Below are 20,271 nucleotides of genomic sequence, written 5' to 3'. Positions count from 1 at the left end.
AGCCTTTTCTGAGCCCACGGACTCCTGGGGATGCCCTGCAGGGCTCTGCCCATGCTCCTGCTCCCCCCAGCAGGACAGTGCTGGGCAGGATGAGAGTCCAGAGTCACGGAGATGGCACTGAAGGTACAAATCCAAGACTTGGCCATAATGCAGCCACAGATGCCAGTTGGAAACTGACACCTTGCTTTATTCCTTATCCATGAGAACCCTCTGTGTGTTGATCTCAAAATACAGTGTTGTATTAAAGAAAGCAAATTTTTAAAAAATCCTGTGTGTTTTACAAGCCACTTTGCACGAACACTTGCCTGCTTATTTCTTTTCATGTAAATCTTCTTTTGCAGCACTCAGATGTCTCTTGCACTGTGCTTAAACTGTATCCCAGCCATGCCAGGGCAGTGTTTATCCTGCTGTGGTTATGAATGATGGGCGGACCATCTGCAAATAACACACTGGTTTAACCCAAAAAATTTAAACCTCCCTATAAAGAGGAACCACAGATGGCAACAACTGCTTGACAAATGCCAGTGTGAACTGCACCACACTGATTAAGTATCACTGATTGACATCAATAAATTCTTGCTGCAGAATTTAGAAGATGCTTCTCATAAATATTTCAAGAGGTCTGCATCCCAGAAAAAACAGTAATTCAGAGCAGTTCTTAATGTTTAGAAAATCAAGTAGGTCAAGAAACAGACATATATGTGTTTACACTCTGAGTTAAACAACTGAATTTCCCTCTCAGGCAGCCTTTTGTTTTATTTTGGGACTCTATATATGAACTGTGTTCCCAGTTCCCAAAACACACTGAGTGCCTGTCTCAGCAAAACCTCACAGGTGCTGTGTACCCTTGCAGAGTTCAGTGAAAGGTAGAGTGGGAAAACCAAAACCAAACTGGATTTTATTTCAGATTTGCTGTTGATTCATTGGCTGTGTCCAGGCAAAATGCCCAGAGCTGAGTTTTCAGGGTAGTTACAGAACTGTAGCATGGCTTGGATTGGAGAAGACCGTAAAGCCCTTCTTGTTCCACCCCTGCCATGGGCAGAGACACCTTCCACTGCCCCAGGCTGCTCCCAGCCCCAGTGTCCAGCCTGGCCTTGGGCACTGCCAGGGATCCAGGGGCAGCCCCAGCTGCTCTGGGCACCCTGTGCCAGGGCTTTGTAAATCCTCTGTCCCCACCTTTCCTGTCAGCTCTCTCAGCCTTTCCTCAGAGAGGAGCTGCAACCCTCCATGCCTCTGATCATCTTGTCCCTCTTCTCATGGGTCAAATACTCAGACACTCAGCTGAAGGCTGCAGCGTCAGAAGGGCTGAACAGCCCGAGCTCCTCAGCTCAGCACTGGTGCCAGCCACAGGGGGTGGTTGGTTTGGGAGATGGGGTCGCAAAACTGCCAATCCCAGTGTGGAGGCCCCCAAAAGGAGCTCTTTGCAGGTAGGAATCTCCTTTTTACTGCAAATATTCTCAGCTGGGGAGTCACTCACAGAGAACCCTGCTTAATGTTTAGGTGAAACTGCAGTAGGAGATTTGGGACAAAACAAAGCAGAGTTTTGGCTGGGAGGCAAACCGGGGGAGGGGCTGAGCCTGCTCCACTCCCACCAGGCACTGGATGGCGAAGCTGCAAAGGAAAGCAGATCCCAAGGCTCAGTCAAACCTGTAACTTCCTCCATCCAATGAAAACTGGTGCCCAAAATAGGCTGTGATTTCTCCCCCGCCACAAAACCAGGCTCCAAGCACCATTCAGCGACCAAGCCCAGCCCACCATGCCCCAGTGACAGACGACTCCAGCCACTGCCAGGCACAAACATCTCCAGCCTGATCGAAGAGCTGAGTCTCGATACTTCACAAGTACAAATTGGCTGTTTTTGTATAGCCTGAGTAGTTACTCAGCTACCCTGAAGGGATTGTTCTTAGCTTTGAAGATTGCTGCTTTCATTTCACAAGAACGGCCAGAAAGATTTTCCATTTTCTTTCCAACAAAAGCATTTGTTGTGGGGGAAGGATATGACATCTTTAAGGAGACAGGGAGAGAAAATGATGTGCTAGACCCTGCCTCTGAAATAATTCTGAAGGAATATACATTTGCATCTAGGGCTGAAGGTCTCACAGAGTAGCTTTTAAAGGAAAAAACCTGTGCTGAGCCCATCCAATTCTCCCTCCTCTAGTCTATCTCATCGCAGCACTTGGGAATTTCCCTTTGTCTCCATGTAAAAGAGGAATAAAGTATTATGGAGCTATTCATCCAAGTTGTACCCACGGTTTGCCACGGTGCAAGAAGCTGGGGTGTCCTGAGCCCTGCCCTCCCACAGCAACTCTCCGCCTTTGCCCTACCCTGCAAGAACCATCTGGGAGCAGTGGATGCACTTCCAAAGTCCTGCTTTTGCACTGCCTCAAATCCCAGAATCATAGAAGAGAATCCCAGACTGGTTTGGGTTGGAAGGAACCTCAAAGCCCATCCAGTGCCACCCCTGCCATGGGCAGGGACACCTCCCACTGTCCCAGGCTGCTCCAAGCCCCAATGTCCAGCCTGGCCTTGGGCACTGCCAGGGATCCAGGGGCAGCCACAGCTGCTCTGGGCACCCTGTGCCAGGGCCTGCCCACCCTCCCAGGGAACAATTCCTGCCCAATATCCCATCCAGCCCTGCCCTCTGACATTGGGAAGCCACTGCCCCCTGTCCTGAACCTCCAGGCCCTTGTAAAGAGTCTCTTTCCAGCTCTCCTGTAGTTCCTCCGGGCCCTGCAAGGCCACAGTGAGGTCACCCCAAAGCTTCTCCTCTCCAGGTGAACAATCCCAGCTCTCCCAGCCTTTCCTCCCAGCAGAGCTGCTCCATCCCTCGGATCACCCTGGAGCCTCCTCTGGGCTCTTCCAGCAGCTCCAGCTCCTCCCTGGGCTGGGCCAGGGCTGGGGCAGCTCTGCAGGTGGGGTCTCACCTGAGCACAGGGACACAATCCCCCTCCTCAATCTGCTGCTCACGCTGTTTTGCTCTCATCACTTGAAAAGATCAGGATTGATTGACACCAATCCAGCAGATGCCATTCTCTCAATCCTGCTGCTCCCAAGGACAAGCTCAAGGTTTGGCAGTGACTTGGGCTCCCCCACTTTGCCTGTTCATTGTCTAAAGGCAGACACTCCTCCAGTAAAGCAGGTCTGCAGCACTTAAAGCCTTGGGCTGGCTGGCTCCTCAGTCTGTCTGGGCAAAGTGATTCCTCCTGCAGTCATTCCTGCAGTCATCCCTCCCCACGCCCCAGCACTGCACTTCAAAGGCCAATGGAACATCAGAGGGACACACTGCAGTGCTTTGTTTTCCTCTCTCCTGAACTGCTTTTTTAGCATTTTAAAACACAATGTGCTCATGAAAGGTTGTAAAATTCCTCATAAAGTTGACTGTGCCACAGGATTATAGAATACCTCTTGGAACAATGGATAAACAGCTAATCTTGGATCTGTCACCAGAAAACACCAATATATTTCAAAAAGCTATTAGCCCTTAAACCAAAAGTAACAGAGAATTTGATTTTGGGCAACAGGCTATAAACCACTGAAATTGTTTGGCAGCTCTGCATTGAAAGCAGGTGGAAAAAGCTGTTAAGAGCCCTGGCATTTATTTTATTCAGCTATTTAAGGCATAGTTTACATAGACTCCACAACATGTGCATGAAAACTAACACTAAGTAAGGACACTTGAAAAAAACAGGGGATCAATTGATTTACCACACATTTTCAGGAAGCAGAACAACATCTGCTATGTTATGCAAGAAGGGAGTGAAAGGCAATAAATATTACAGATAAAAAATAATAAACCATCAATGGCCTTCACAATTTTTACAGCATCATATCTTTAAGGAGCTTTAGAGCCATCAGCTCTGACCATAACCTCCAGATGAGCAATATCCATTTTGTGGATGGAAACACTAAAGCTCAGCCATTAATCCTGAACGCCCTGGTCAGTTCTGAAGGGCTTTGGGACAGGGATGGCCAAGATGACCAGGGATGGTGAGACAGGGAGGAAATATTTGGGGAATGCAATGGGGAAATAGAGTTTGAGATTGCCACATAGAAAGCCAAAGACTAAATGGGTTTCATACCTTGTTTCTTTCCCTGGTCTTGATAATATCTGCTCTTGTGTTTTGTCTTAGCAGTGGATCCCGGAATCCCAGGCTGGGCCAGGCTGGAGGGGACCCCAGAGGGTCCCTGGTGCCACCTCCCTGCTCAGGCAGGGCCATCCCAGAGCACAGGGCACAGGATTGTGCCCAGAGGGCTCTGCAATATCCCCGCTGAGGGAGACTCCAGCCCCTCCCTGGGCAGCCTGTTCAGGGCTGGGCCCTGCCCAGGGCAGCAGTTCTGCCTCCTGTGCAGGGCAATTGCTGGGCTCAGGCCCTGCCCGGTGCTCTGGTGCCGCTGCCGGGCCCCGGAGCAGAGCCTGGGCCCTGCCCTGAGCCCTCCCTGCAGCCAGGGACAGCCAGGGCTGAGGGCCCCTCTCAGCTGGGGCTCCTCTCGAGGCTGAGCAGCCCCGGCTCCCTCAGCCTGTCCTGGGCACGGAGCTGCTCCAGGCCCTCCTCATCCTCACAGCCGGCGCCAGCCCCGCTCCAGGAGCTCCCTGGCCCTGCTGTGCTGAGGAGCCAGAGCTGGACACAGCTCCAGAGGTGCCCCTGGGGCTGAGTAAGCCACAAACGAGTAGGATGCAGGTCATGAAATAAAAAAAGAGGATGGAGGTGAGTTTTCTGAGAAAAAAAAAAGACATGAAAAGATCAGGCAGATGGAAAAATGCTTCACATGAGGAGTGCAGGAGTTACCTTCTCACAGAGCAGAGATACTTTTGTCAAGTACTTTGAGAGAGGTGATCTTTAAGCTCTTCAAATCCTCACAGAAAGGGAAAACAGGAGCAGGACTAAGGTGAGGAGTTTCAGGCTTGTGGCTGAGTGCTGGAGCCGGAAATGGCTGAAGAATCCCAGCAGCACAGCCAGGACTGTGCACCAGCAGTGATGCCATCCCAGTGTGGGTTTGTTTGGGGCCTGAACAGTGGATTTGCATTTTATAAAGAGAAATTACTGCAGAAAGGCTAATGTTCAGTGGAAGGATATTTTTGGTATTTCTCTGGAAAATAACCTATTGGATGCAAGACTTAATCTTTTTTCCCCTTAAAAGATATACTCATCTCAGAGCCTCTTAAGGAAGGGAGGTATCAGAATAATTACCCAGAGCGTTGCTGCTCTTGTGTTCCTGCTTTGGCAAAAGCTGGGGCACACAACAGCTTCTCAGCACAGCAGTGCTTCTGGTCTGCACACATCCAGGCCTGAGAGAAGGGAACGGAGCTGGGAAGGGGCTGGAGCCCCAGGAGCAGCTGAGGGAGCTGGAAAGGGGCTCAGGCTGGAGCAAAGGAGGCTCAGGGGGGACCTTGTGGCTCTGCACAAGTCCCTGACAGGAGGGGGCAGCCGGGGGGGTCGGGCTCTGCTGCCAGGGAACAGGGCCAGGAGGAGAGGGAACGGCCTCAGGCTGGGCCAGGGGAGGCTCAGGGTGGGCAGCAGCAGCAGGAATTTCCCCATGGAAAGGGTGCTCAGGCCTTGGCAGGGGCTGCCCAGGGAGGTTTGGAGTGCCCATCCCTGGAGGTGCCCAAGGAAGGGCTGGAGGTGGCACTCAGAGCTCTGGGCTGGGTCAGTCACAGGTTGGACTCGATGATCCTGGAGGTTTCTTTCCAACCTTAATGATTCTGGGATTCTGATTCACATGAGGCTTTGGTGATTTCTTTCTGTCAATTAGACACACATACCTATGAGAAAGCAGTGAATCCTATGATTCTGTCAAACCCAGGGTTCAGTAATAAGGAAATTATGCCTCCAGAACCCTTTGATTCACCAGCCTGAAAGCAGCATGGAGCTGACTCATTCCATGGGGCTGCTACCAGCAGTCTCTAAGTTTCCTACAGGAAGTTCTTGAGTTACAGGGGAGGCACTTCAGGAAAGAAAAGAAAGAAAGGTTATTATGACGCACGGAGGTGATAGGAAATAAGGAGGCACAAAACCCCAGGTCTGAGAGGCTGGAGACGTCCCACCAGCAGCTTTCCAAACTGCTCTGCTCTCCCTGGGAAACGTTTCCCCATTTCCAGAAATCACCCTGAAAAGTCACAGGGTTTGGAGATCTCTGAGCACTCACACTCATCTGACTGTCCCTGTTTGGGGGAAAGAGGCCTCCTTTCCAACCGAGCATTTGTCATCTTGCACAGAAAAATTCCACAGATGGATTTTTCCTGTACCTAACTGCATGAAGTAAAAACTGAGCAGGTCACTTTGAAATGATATCTATGCATATACATTTAAAAAAACAGAGAGAAAAGCCCTCAGCTCAGTTTAGCACTAAGTGGCCTGTGGTGGTTCAGTGGGGATGGAGGAGGAATCAGGGCTGGGATCACAAGGAGCCACTTAATAGGTTCACGTCAATGGGCTCAGAGTGCACCCAGCACAGAGCACTCACTGCTCAGGACTAGCAGCCACACAAGGGCCACATATCAATTATTTTGCAGTCTGACTGGAGCACCTCTTGAGATAACTGAAATGAAGGACTTCAGGCCTTAAGCTTCCCAGTTACACCTTCCAGCTGAAATCAGAATATTCTAAAAGAGAAGGGACACACAAGGATCATCCAGTCCAGCTCCTGGCCCTGCACAGACACCCCAACAACCCCACCCTGGGCATCCCTGGCAGTGGTGTCTGAATGCTCCTGGACCTCTGGCAGCCTCGGGGCCGTGCCACGGACAGCCCTGGGGAAGTCAATGATGCTGCTCATTTAGACAAAATGTGCTCCACCAGTAAATGCTGGGAGAACTGGGATCCCAAGAACTGGGTTTTGGAATAAAGCTTTTGACCAGGCTTGGGGCAAGTTACTCAGATGGCACAATTCAGTGAATAAAACATCATTTACTGGATTTAATTCTCACATCCATGTCTTACATTTTATTTCTTTAGTGTGAAGAATCTCAGTAGTGCACTGGAAACCTGAAGGTGTATTAGAGCCATCCCTGTGCAAATGGCCAGGGCAATACCTGCCCCTCACTCAAACCCATTTAAACCCCATATTTTAAATTTCACCACAGTAGCTCCCTGATCTCATCAGTGACCAGTACAAACCTTTGAGCTGCCTTGTTGTTTATTCAGTTCCAGCTTGGTTTAGGAGATCATTTGTGATGAACAGCTACAAGGTCTCAACATTAATTTGGACCACAAGCCTACCAGGGAACAAAATAAATTTTGACAGATACAAGAAATGACCCAAAAAGGGTTAATATGAACTATGCTAATGTCCAATAAATGGTTATTAAAATTCTACAATAATAACTTGATAGTCCTCCTTATAAAAATGACAATTCTCTACCTCATAACTAATTATATTTAAGCTATTCATGGCCATAATTTATCAATTATCCAGCTACTAGATTTCATATTAAAACATACTCCTACTGCGAAACAGCTTTCTGGATAAAGTCTGAATAAGCAATCAAATGGCCACTCCTGGGAAGCACAGAGTGTCTGTACATGGAATGGGGCCTTAGGGGTGTCTGCAAATCACTGCAGAAAAGGTAGAATATTTCTGTGTACTTGATTCTGCTGCCACTGCCTGAATCTCTCCTTTTTGATGCAGGGATGCTGGAAAGGATCCGTTTTTCAGCTCTGCCTTGGGTGGGATAATGAAGGGTCTTTCAGCAGCATTAGCAGGAGGAAGGTTTACTGGCAGAGCTTCCAGCTTTTCTTGTAGGTGTAGCTTTAATCACTGGGGACTGTGCCGAGGCTGTTGATGTTGATTTCTGAAAAAAAGAGCTTTTGCTGCTGCTTTAAAGAGCTGCCAGTGCTTGCAAGATGATTATGTTATATATATTTATATATATATATTTATGTGTACATAGAAGCATTCTGCTTTGAAAGAACATCTAGGTCATGCTTTCCATACTGATCCACCTTCAATCTGCATCATCAAGGGCACTTTCAGGGAAGCGAGAGCCTTCTAAGAGATCTCTGCTGCTGCTGCTGCTTATTCCCCAGCCTGAAGTTTAACCCTCACCAGAATTTTGGGTTAGACTGGGGGAGGGAGGGGGGGTACAGGGATGGATTCCGTGAGAAGCTGCTGCAAGTGTCTGATGGAGCCAATTCCAGCTGGCTCCAGGACAAACCCACTGCTGGCCAAGGCCGAGCCCATCAGGGACTGTGGTAGCACCTCTGGGGTAACTGAGGTAAAAATGGAGGGGAAAAAATCCCAAAACTGCCCCAGTACAGCTGGAGAAGGGAGGAGTGAGAACATCTGAGAGAATGAACTCTGCAGAGACCAAGGTCAGGGAAGAGGGAGGAGCTGGAGCTGCTCCAGGTGCCAGAGCTGAGATTCCCCAAAGATTCCAGGGTGCAGCCCCTGGAGAGGCAGCTGAGGGCACAGGGAGCAAACTTTCCCCTGCAGCCCCTGGAGGAGCCCAGGGCAGAGCAGGAGATGCCTGGGAGAGCTGTGATCCTGTGGGAAGCCCCTGCTGGAGCAGGGTCCTGGCAAGGCCTGTGATCCTGTGGAGAGAGGGGCCCACCTGGAGTGGGTTTGCTGGAAGGACTTCTGGCCCCATGGAAAGGGACCCACACTGGGGCAGTTCCTGAAGGCCTGACCCCATAGATAAAGGGACTCACACTGGGGCAGTTCCTGAAGGACTGACCCCATGGCTAAAGGGACTCACACTGGAGCAGTTCCTGAAGGACTGACCCCATGGATAAAGGGACTCACACTGGGGCAGTTCCTGAAGGACTGACCCCATGGATAAAGGGACCCACACTGGGGCAGTTCCTGAAGGACTGACCCCATGGCTAAAGGGACCCACACTGGGGCAGTTCCTGAAGGACTGACCCCATGGATAAAGGGACCCACACTGGGGCAGTTCCTGAAGGCCTGACCCCATGGATAAAGGGACCCACACTGGGGCAGTTCCTGAAGGACTGACCCCATGGATAAAGGGACCCACACTGGGGCAGTTCCTGAAGGAATGACCCCATGGATAAAGGGACCCACACTGGGGCAGTTCCTGAAGGACTGACCCCATGGATAAAGGGACCCACACTGGGGCAGTTCCTGAAGGACTGACCCCATGGATAAAGGGACCCACACTGGGGCAGTTCCTGAAGGAATGACCCCATGGGAAAAGGGACTCACAGTGGGGCAGCTCCTGAAGGACTGACCCCATGGATAAAGGGATCCACAGTGGGGCAGTTCCTGAAGGACTGACCCCATGGCTAAAGGGACTCATACTGGGGCAGCTCCTGAAGGACTGACCCCATGGATAAAGGGACCCACACTGGGGCAGTTCCTGGAGAATCTGCCCTGGGAGGGACCCCAGGCTGGAGCAGGGGCAGAGTGGGAGGAGTCCAAGGCCTGTGGAGGAAGGAGCAGCAGAGACAACGTGTGATGGACTGAGCAGAGCCCCATTCCCATCCCCTGAGCCTCTGAGGGGGAGGAGGGAGAACAAATCCGGAGTGAAGTGGAGCCTGGGAAGAAGGGAGGGGTGTGGAGAAGGGTTTGAAGATCTGGGTTTATTTCTCAGTTTCCTGCTCTGATTTGATGGGCAAGAAATGGAACTGATTTCCCCCAGCTGAGCCTGTTTGCCCATGGCAGCACCTGCTGAGGGATCTCTCCCTGCCCTTATCCCACGCAGAGCCTTTCCCTGTGTCCTCTGTCCCCTGCCCAGGGCAGTGACAGAGGGGCTTGGTGGTGCCCAGGTGCCCAGCCAGGGTCACCCCAGCACAGCAGAAGGATCTTTTTCACCTCCCCAGAACTAAACAACAGCAGCAGCTTGCCCAGGGGAGGGGAGTTGTATTTTAAGGGAAGGCAAGAACACCTCAGCAAAGACAAACAAACAAAAGATTTCATAAGGTGCCATTAATAAATCACAGGTCAAAGCGATATTTTTCCATATGCTTCCCATATGGACCTTAAATGAAAACCTCACTGGGCTCTGCAGTTGCTGGGAACAGGGAATGTTCAGAGGGAATGCTGGAGGCTGGGATGTAACATCCCTCACTTCAGTACAACCTTGGCTATAAAATACAGCACTTTTATGGGGTATTAGATATAAGATAGCCATGAACACAGCAAAAGCCATCACCCTCCACCCAGTACCTGCAGTTTTGTTATGGACTATCATTCGACATCTTTATTTACAACTCCATAGTAGTGTTTTACCTGCTAAAGCCTATTTATATCCTGGAACAGATCTCCAAGTACCTGTTCACGTGTATCTGACCAGAATAGCAAAGCCTGGTCCCCTCTGTGTATATTAAACACAGCATTCCCTGGTGAATCAGCTGTAATTGCAGTGATTAACAACCAGCAGGTTCAGCCCTCTCCCAAATCCTGACCCACACAGCTCAAGGATCACTATCTCAGCCCCTGCTGTGCTTCTCAGCCAGCTCAGCTCATGTTTTGGGCCTGCAGTTTGTGTCCCAGTGCCTCAAGGCTGCAGCAGGCTCACCTGCCCCTCTGGATATCCTGGCACATCCCTGTGCTCCTGGCACATCTTAGAACTAGAGGCAAGAACAACAGGAGAAAACGGGCCTGTGCCCAAAGAAAATGGTGTTGGCAACAATGTGAAGGGAGGTGATGGAGAACCATGGAATGGTTTGGGTTGGGAGAGACCTCAAAGCCCATCCAGTGCCACCCCTGCCATGGCAGGGACACCTCCCACTGTCCCAGGCTGCTCCCAGCCCCAATGTCCAGCCTGGCCTTGGGCACTGCCAGGGATCCAGGGGCAGCCCCAGCTGCTCTGGGCACCCTGTGCCAGGGCCTGCCCACCCTCCCAGGGAACAATTCCTTCCCAATATCCAATCTAAGCCTATTTTCTCCCAGTTTGAAGCCACTTGCCATTGTTCTTTCACTCCAGACCCTTGTAAATTGTCTGTCTCCACCTTTCTTGTGGGCTCCTTCAGGCACTGGAAGGAATCAAACCTGAGAGATTTTATTTGTCTCAGTTGAAGATACTCCACAGGGACAAGGCAGTTATTTAAATAACCAAATTCCAAAGCATTTTCTGGGTGTCTTTTTTTCTGTTTGTTTAATTGCCAAGCCCCTTATTATATACGCATTTTAAAAAGTGATGCTGACAGGCTTCAGGAGCCACTGGGCAAACAAAACCAATAAATCTGCAAGAAAAAAAGGATACTTTACAGAGATGACAAATTAGGGTGAAAAAATGCTCAGATTGCACAAAGTGCTTGCTGGGGAAGTTTAAGTTTATTGTTCTATTTACAGCTTCTGAAAACGTGACACAGAGAAAGCTGCTTTCTCTTCTCCCTGAGCTGCATTTCCTGATGAGCATCCTGAGAGAATATGAAATTGTGGCTGTGAGGGAGGGCAGCCTGGGCTTGTGCCCCCGGGTGGGGAGGAGCAGGAGGGAGCAGCAGGGCCCCTTGCAGGGCACAGACCTGGCGTGTTTGGGCTTTTTGTGCCAGTGAGGGGCAGCTGAGCAGGAGGGCTGGCCCTGGGGCTGGGGACAAACAGCAGCACTGGGGGACACGGCGCAGTGGCACTGGCAGAGTCTGTGGTCAGTGGTGGCATGCTGGGTGCACTCACTGGCCTGGATCAGCCTGGCAGCCACCAGGACAGGGATCCCTGCAGAGCTGGCTCTGCACAGGGAGAAGAGAGAGGCAGCAGAGCTCAAAGCAGGTGACAGCAGGGACCTGGTTGCCCTGGCTGGGGCAGGGACAGTGGCTGTGAAATCCATCACTGCTCTGCAATCCACTGCAGGCTCACGCCACTGCTGCTCACAGCTGCATTTCTTCACATCTCAACACCGGGGTTTTGCATCAATTCTTGCTAACTAATGCAAGTTATCTTTCTCCCTGTAAGTTCGGAGAAAAATGAGGTGAACCAGGGAAGCTGATATAGCAGTGCCAGAGACAACTTAGCAGGGACTCAGTTCTGTGTGAGAGGGGAGCTGAGGTGCAGGGGATGAGGTCCCACAGACCACAGGGCCAGGTGACATTTCCTGCACCCACTGCCCAACCTCCCACTGAGTTTCAGCGAGAGCTGCAGAGCGCAGTGTGAAAAATTCAAGCATGAAAGAACTGGAGCCTATTCATGGCACACCCAGGGCTGCAAGGTTTTCCTTTCTCAAGTTAAAACAAAAGCGTGGAATCGATTTTTTCTGAGCCAGACATCTCCTGTGACAAATACAAAGCTACAATAAAATATCTGGCGACTTCACTCTCCTCCAGCTCAATGTAAGAACTCAAATCACCTGGGACACTCGAGCTGAGAGCTAAAGCACAAGGAGATGATGTGCACTTAGAAAGGCCAGTCTCAGGCTACAGAGGGTTGGTTATTTCCTATTTCCCCTCTTGTGAAGATTGTTATACTGTGACTTGCCTACTCCAGAAAATACAGCATGAAGTTTACTTTAGGAAGATGTTTGGTTTTCCCTAAAAGAGCAACACCATTAGAATTTTATCACTCTCTTTAGCTGTAGCCTTCTAAAAAATTAAATCATACACATTCCCTTTTGTGACGTCTAAGTCTTCAATATCAAAGCAAGAGTCTTTTAGAATATAAAACAATGTTTCAGACATCACAGCTTGATACAATATTTGGATTTTTTTTCTTGTGATGGCATCTGTGTATTTACAAACTGGCAATGCATCACAGCTCCCAAGGGAGCAAAACTTATTTCCTCAACTAATCTCTTTACTGAGAGAGCAGTGGAGATCTCAGCAAATATGCTGAGCTATAAAAGCTTTTGTGCCTGGGACAAAGCACATCAAACCCTGGTACACAGATTCACTAGACAGAGGTGAGGGAAGCATGATCAGTCCTGCTGGTTCCCACAGTAAGAATCCCAGAATCTCAGACTGGTTTGGGTTGGAAGGGCCCTGAAAGCCCATCCAGTGCCACCCCTGCCATGGGCAGGGACACCTCCCACTGTCCCAGGCTGCTCCCAGCCCCAATGTCCAGCCTGGCCTTGGGCACTGCCAGGGATCCAGGGGCAGCCCCAGCTGCTCTGGGCACCCTGTGCCAGGGCCTGCCCACCCTCCCAGGGAACAATTCCTGCCCAATATCCCATCCAGCCCTGCCCTCTGGCACTGGGAAGCCATTCCCTGGGTCCTGTCACCACATAGCCCTTGCAGAAGCCCCTCTCCACCTTTCTTGGAGGCCTCCTTAAGGTACTGAAAGGCTGCTTTAAGTTCATCCTGGAACGTTCTAACTCCAGGCCTGCACTCAAAATCCCATCCATTAAACCCATCCCAGACACTGTGGGATACAAAAGCATCTGGACAGAGCCTTCTGCTCCTCACCAGAAGCTCAGAGAACCACAGCTGGAAGTTGCAGATGCTTTTATCAGAGCCCAGGCATCAAACAAGCTCTGCTCAACTTCAGTTTCAGGATGAACTGACAACGTGAAATTCCTTCATCCCAGCAGAGAAGCTCTGAGCAAAGCATGTAAATATAAAATGAAGTAAAAATGATCCTCCGTACAGGCTAATTAACTCATGCAAGGCAATGTGTATCAGGCAACAGCAAATGTGAATTCCAGAAATCTGAGGCTGAACTCTGCATCTTCTGCTCAGCTCCATCTCTTACTGATGTCAAGGGAAATTCTGATAAATAAGAGATTCAGCACCTGGCTTTTCATCCAAAGTTCAAAAATCCACAGTTACTTCTCCAAAGGAGCTTCTCCAGATCTGTCTGTGAGGCTATTCCAAGCAGAAAGCCTGAATTCCCAGGGTGTAAACCCCAAGAGGGAATTTATGGGACCATCAAGGAATGGCTGAGTGCAGAGCACTGCATTGCTGGCTGCAGTGGGCAGCACCAGAGCAGACTGCAAACACCATTCCCATTCCACATCTGCTGCTGCTCTGTCCTAAGAGCTGATCCCTGGGGAGTGCACAGACTGAGTAGAGTACAGCCCTGAATTCAGATGTGTGCTCGGAAGGAGAGTTCCTGGAGAGAAAAAAACCACCAAATGCTAGAAACTGCTGCTGGCCCCATTCCTCTGCTGGATCTGAGCCAAAGTGACACCCACAGGTCAGAATGGTGTGCTGTGAGCTCTGTTTTAGGGGAGGCATCCAGGGTTAGGATCACCTGGCAGCTGCAGGGAGCTTCCAGGAGGACTCCAAATGTTACGAGCAGCCAGGGGTTTTCTACTGATTGAGGTCACACCAAGAACCAAAAATTAAGGAAAAATGAGACCAGCATGGAAAAATGAAAATAAGAGGTTGAGAATTGTAGTTCTGGACTCTTCCCAGTCCTTTTTGCCTGTCCTGTGTGTGGCATTTTCTCCAGGAACATCCTGTTAACAATCACAGACTCTGAGTATTCACAATTTCCTCAGGTCAGAGGTGCAGCTGTGTTTCACTGAGACCTTTTTCAGGAGGAGCCTCTACTGAGACTTCTTGAGAAGGAGCCAGCACCTCAGGACAGGTATTTGTGACTTGAGGATGCCCTTGTGCAGAGGCGAGTGTCTGTCCCTGAGGTGTGTTGGGTGCAGACCCCTCAGCTACACCACCAGCTCCTCCAGGAGCCTTTCCCTCAGCCCCGGAGGCAGCCTGGCCCTCCAGAGATCTGGGGGCTCTCTCAGGCCTGGGCCAGGTCCCACTTTGCTCTCCTTTCCAGTTCAAACACCTTTCCCAGTCCAGTAATCCCAGTCAGACCCAACATGGGGACAGGTATGGACATTCCAAGTCCTGACATCCTCGGAGCCCTCTCCACCCTGAGTAGCTCTGTCCTTCCTGATTAACCACAGCAGGCAAAATACGCCCCTATAAATCACAGAGATATTTTATCATATAAAGTCAAAAAGGCAGATTTCTTACACCACGTTTGCCAAATCTCTCACTTGTCCCACAATTGTTAAATATGAGTTTCTCTTTCAACTCAGTCTGTATTTTTATCCTCCATCTTCTCCCAGGTTCCCTTTGTACTCCTGCATTTCTGTACCACATCATTACCCACAGCCACCACTTGCTGTTAAACAGATGCTGCTTTTTACGCCTGCAGCAGAACTGACCTCTAGATGTGGGTGTGCTTTGTTTTTAAAGCATTTCTTTCCCTCTGAATGAAAATCACGAAATTAAAGCAAGGTATTTCTTTACCCCTTCTCAGAGTGTAACAGAATGCAAAAACATAAATCAAAGTATGTTTAAACACCTTTTCCAAATCACGCAAAAACCCATCTATCTTGCTAGCAACTGAGCTCTTCCCACACACTGAAAACAGCAGATGTTAAAAAGCTGTTTAATCTTCTTTAGAGCACTTTAGGTAAAAAGCTGTGGCTTTCAAATATGTACAAAGAAGGTCAGAAAAGTAAAATGCCTTGAAACGGTTTTGCTCAGGGGCCATGGGATCTGAAGTGACCTCTAATTTCTTGAGTTCCCAAACTTCATTACTATCAAGGCCTCTTTCCTTTTTGATGTTTTAACTATGCTGAAGGTGGGTGTTGCTGGGTGGGGGTTGTAGCTAAACCTTTTAAGCATTTTTGATTTATTCTCCTTGCAAGGTTAGTGTACCTGAGACTGACGTTAATGACTGGAGATCCACCGAAGTGGAGATTTACCACAGTCACTTTCCCATCCCCATCACAAGGATGGTTTTACAGTTTCTCCTGGATGTTCACAAAAATAAATAAATAAATAAATAAATAAAGCTGCAGCCCCTTGACATCTCAAACCACACAACTATTTCCTAAAGTTACTGCTGTTAGAAAGGTTCCTCTTGCTTTACAAAAGGGTCCTGCACTCTGCACTGGTTTATTCCCATGGACACTGCCAACATCTGCACCAAATCCTTGAGAACCTGATCCCCTTTGAAAGCAGCACTACTCCACCTCTCCTGCCCTCAGGGGTCCCACCAAACACCAAAGCAGGTTTATACCAGGGCCTACAAATCACCCCTGTTCTTTTTACAGGCTGTCATCTCTCCTGGTAGGATGTATGGCTGTCAGTGTTTATTACTCTTCTCCTGAATAACACAGACCATTTTCCATAAGTACACACACAAACCTGTTAAATCCAAGTTATGGCATTCCTTGATGCAATTTAGTTCCCCTCTGCCACACCAAAAAAAAAAAACCAATCAATGATTCAATCCAATTTCAGTTTGGTCATTGATCCAAAGAAATGCTAACTTCCTGTGGTTTTTCCTGCACTTACAGTTTAAAACCACCAAGACCTTTGGTTTTTTTTTCTTTCTTTTTGAAAAGGAAGGTTCCCCCTGTTTAATTCTCTCTAATATTATATTGTAGCTTCACTTGAAAGAAATAGATCAGGAGAATGTTCTGCATAAGAGGTGAAGCAAAGTGTAGAACAGCACACCATGAACAGCTGGAAAATGGGAAAAGCCAGAACTAAGGGAGCGCTCGTGCACACCTGCACTGCACGGACAGAGCAAGGGCCCAACGCAGCGAGGGCACAAAAAATACCTATCTCTCACAGGCCCTGGGTGAGACCTCCCTGCACAGCCCTGGCGCGGGCTGTGGTTGTTCTCAGTGGTTTCTGCAGCACATGCTGTCCCTGGATTCCCCGGCTGTCCCCGGAGTCCCTGCCCAGCACTGAGCACACAGGGACAGCGGGGTCGCAGCCTCCTGTGCCTGCAGCGCTGGCTCGGGGCCAGGCTGGGGCACTGGTGTGGTTTGTGCTTTCATCAGGAACATGCACTAATCCCTCCCTTCCCTCCACAGCAGGGCCCCTGCCCAGCCCAGGGCTCCAGCTCTCCTGCAGGATAACCCTCACACGCTCCTTCCTCTCTGTCCGTGTCACCAACGCTCCGGAGGCTCCCGACTGCCCGGGACATGGAGTGGGACCTGCCTTAGCAGCTGCCCACGGCCAGCTCTGACTCCAGATGTGCTCAGCAAAGAGCTCCTGGCAGCTGGAGATGCCTCGGGAGCCGTCCAGGAGAGGCAAGGCCAGATTTCTCCATGGAGTGGCACACAGCACCTGGGGAAGGGCACAGCACCTTCACTCACAGATTTATCACCCCAGTGCTGCAGGCAGGAGCCCTTGGCATCATCAGCTCTCAGTTTTCAGGCAGCCCTTCACTGGCTGCCTCACTCAAGCCAACGAAGCATCAGTGCCATGCTCCACAAAAGTTACAATTAATTATTTTTAGCACTGAAAGGGCGAATCATGTGAATACTGGTGCACTTGACAGCTTGCTCATTTACGTCAATTTAAATAATTTATTAGAACCAGGCCCAAAAGCTGAGTTTTCTAAAAAAAAAATGTATTTGTTTCCCTATATCTGCTCAACAAAGCAATAACAGAGGCGTTGTTGCTGGCAGCTCCTTGAAGGAGTAATTAAGGAAACATGGAAGAAGCTGCCTTTCAAGACTCCACCTCTATTCACCTGGCTCAGCACCCGGCTGAAATTAATTCTAAAGAGGTACACAGAGATCTATTGCACTAACTGGCAATTAAACAGGGAAATAAGGGGAGTCTGACAGACTCTGAAATCCAGACCCACTCCAAAGCCAAGGCAGGTTAACGATGGCTCTTATTTTCAACTTTTCCTTGTGTTCTCCAGTTTGCAACTTGAACATGAAGAATGTTTCTCCCCACATCATTGCAAAGAAAGAAATAATTGAGTCAACCTTTTATCCCAGCACTTGCCCCAGCTTCCAAAATCTACCAAGCAGCTCTGGGTCAGCAGGTCTGTGCTCGCTGACTGATGTCATACATCCAAAATAGCTCACCTCGATTAAGAGAGCACAGAAGGCTTTGGGCTGCAAAAGGCAGCCCCACATCCACGGCTGTGAGGGATCTCTAGTGAAGCCATGACAAATTGTACCTTTATTTACATTAAAGGCTGCCCCAGTGGTGCTCAGATGATGACTTTATTGGCACTGTTGGAGCTTTTTGAGCAGCAGAGCCCTCTCCAAGCCTGAGGAGGTAAAGAGGTTATTCCTGCAGCTCTGCACCATCTGCTTTGATGTAGGTTTGCAATGGTACTGAGAGCAGATTGAAAAGTGTTGAAGATTTCATAAATGTAATGAATGATGGGCTTTAGAGTCCTGGAGTTGGAGTATCCATGACAACTCTGCTGTGCCAAGGGACTTCCAGTCATAAACTGAGAAAGTCACTTAAAGCCTGGTTTTGTAAGATGCAGCCAGGGCCAGGTGGGATTTTTCTCTTAATCCCTAAAGACTTCCCTGCCTCCAGCTGTGATGGGAGACAACATCCACAGCTGTGGGGTTCCTCACTTTCAGCTGGCCCCAAGAGTAGTCACAGCGTAAAGAAGATCTACCTAGAAAATTGTTCCCAGAAGGAAGCCCCAGTAATCCACTTAGCTTCGAAAACCAAAAATACAAAAAACCCCAAACCACGCACAAAACCCCCCACTTAAATCTGTTCCCATTGTAACATCTGAAGAGTTCACCCAGTTCAGAGCCCGAGGGGACATAAAACCCAGGCATGGCACATCCCACCTAAGCCCACCAACACACAGCCCCCCAGTGCTTTTTAGAAACCCCTCTTTTTCTGACCAAGTACTGTGATTTGAGTGCTGGGGCATGGCTGCTGTTTTCCATTCAGTCAATCTAAAGAATTACTCTTTATTCTGTCTCATTAGATGATGAGCATTTAGAGGCACATCTGAAAACACTTCCCTTGCAAAGCTTGGTGACACAAGCATAGGTCAGATGACAACTTTACAACTTTGATCTATAACTAATTCTGTTTTCCAGAGTGATCTCAGAGCACAAGCCTCTGCCCCAGCCAACTCCAGCTGCTGTTGCTGCTTGTTCCTCTCAAAGAATGAACAGAAGTGGCCTCTTCCCCTTCTGTTTCCCAACAGTGAACACTAAAGGGTAGCACACAGCCCATTCCCTTTCTGTGATTAACTGATTTGCCCACATAAATTATTCATGAGCACTTGAGGTTTTAATTGTAAAACTCGACCCTTATGTGGTGTAGGATTGTCAGCTGTCTTGGAGATTCAATGCTGGACTGTTCAGGATTCCCAGTTTCCAAGCCCCTAACCCATCACTGAAGTATTTACTAAATTCAACACTTCCAGGGAAGCCTGTGGAACCAGGTGCTCACATCCTAAATTTAGACATTGCACAGGTGCTCTGAGATTCAGGCAGAGTATTCAATGCCTTAGAGATCCAAGTTTTCCACGATTTTATTAAAAGGCTCCTGAGAGCTCCAAGTCCCAGTGGCCTGACCCTCACTCCACACCTTGCACACACAAAGGCCACACAGCCCTGAGGACTGGACAGCTGGGAGAGTGTCGAGCTCTGCTCACCAACAGCAACACTCCTTCCTCAGGGACCAAGGGGCTTCATCTGGGGAGACACAAAATGATTCTGGGCAGGAACCTGAAAGAAATGCCCCAGGCTGGGTCCGGCTGGAGGGGACCCCAGAGGGTCCCTGGTGCCACCTCCCTGCTCAGGCAGGGCCATCCCAGAGCACAGGGCACAGGATTGTGCCCAGAGGGCTCTGCAATATCCCCGCTGAGGGAGACTCCAGCCCCTCCCTGGGCAGCCTGTTCAGGGCTGGGCCCTGCCCAGGGCAGCAGTTCTGCCTCCTGTGCAGGGCAATTGCTGGGCTCAGGCCCTGCCCGGTGCTCTGGTGCCGCTGCCGGGCCCCGGAGCAGAGCCTGGCTCCGAAGGTGACCAAGGTCACACCAGGAGTGGCACAGCAAGGCTCCTGCAAAGTGAGCTCCATCACATGGGGAACAGGGAGGCCCTTGGGCTGCAGGTACCTGGGGGCAGCAGGGATAAAGCCCCAGGAGCCCAGACTGGGCAAGCTCTGCTCATTAGCCCTGGGTAATGGGTAAGAGGTTAATTAACCACCCAGCACCACAGCCCAGCCTGCTCCTGTTACATCGAAACCCAAACAGGAGCGGCACAGCAGCAGCACCACCTCGCACACAACTTACAGGGCTGATCTCCAGATGATTTATTGACTCATTTATGCTTCTTTTGTCACTAAAGTTACCAAATTTATCCAGTGTCCATGGCCAGCACAAAACCCAAACCGACCAACCCAAGCCCACTCAACAAAAGAGTTTCCAAAAAGCTTTGTGGTTGCTGCTATTTGCAGTCCTGAGGGTCTGCAGTTCAGCAGCAGCTTTTGATATAAAAATGCATTATGGAAATCTGGTTCACAAGTAGACAGCACAGAAAAAACTGTATCCCTACCAAACCTAATTTGATTAGCATTTATATAGAGAGCTCTCAGTATTTCGGACAAAATACTGCAAAAAATAAGTTGATAGGCTTTTGCCTTGCTAAAAAACAAACCATGGGCTGGGGCATATTTGAAAAGTTCTCTCTAT

This window comes from Corvus moneduloides, chromosome 20 (genome assembly GCF_009650955.1).
Source record: "Corvus moneduloides isolate bCorMon1 chromosome 20, bCorMon1.pri, whole genome shotgun sequence".
In the NCBI taxonomy this organism is placed as follows: Eukaryota; Metazoa; Chordata; class Aves; order Passeriformes; family Corvidae; genus Corvus; species Corvus moneduloides.
The sequence above is the reverse complement of the archived record's forward strand: the minus strand, read 5'-3'. Positions refer to the sequence as shown.